Raw genomic sequence first — 531 nt, forward strand, 5'->3', positions numbered from 1 at the left:
CTCAAATTGGCATCCAATTTTTGTTGAAAATCCTTTGTGAGGTCATTTGTGACCAAAAACAACAATTAATTTGAGCTTAGCCCAAAGCTAGCCCAAGTTTGACCCAAGTTTAGCCCTACATGCTTAATTTAGGTCTAAATCTCAAACCCATCAAAACCCATCCAAATTGACCCTCAATTAAACTTCAAAACAATTTTTATCCTTCATGAAAATTGTTCATTATGATTTTTTACACCAAATAAAACCATTAATTTGAGCTAGCCCAAAGCTAGCTCAAGTTTGACCCAAGTTTAGCCCTACATGCTTAATTTATGTCTAAATCAAAACCCATTTAAATTGACCACCAAATCAACTTCAAAACAACTTTCATCCTTCATGAAAGTTGTTCATCATGACATTTTAAATCAAATAAAATAATTAATTTGGACTTAGCCCAAAGCTAGCTCAATTTTGACCCAAGTTTAGCCCTACATGCTTAATTTAGGTCTAAATCAAAACCCATTTAAATTGACCACCAAATCAACTTCAAAA

This window comes from Phalaenopsis equestris, unplaced genomic scaffold (genome assembly GCF_001263595.1).
Source record: "Phalaenopsis equestris unplaced genomic scaffold, ASM126359v1 Scaffold000482, whole genome shotgun sequence".
NCBI classification, from domain to species: domain Eukaryota; kingdom Viridiplantae; phylum Streptophyta; class Magnoliopsida; order Asparagales; family Orchidaceae; genus Phalaenopsis; species Phalaenopsis equestris.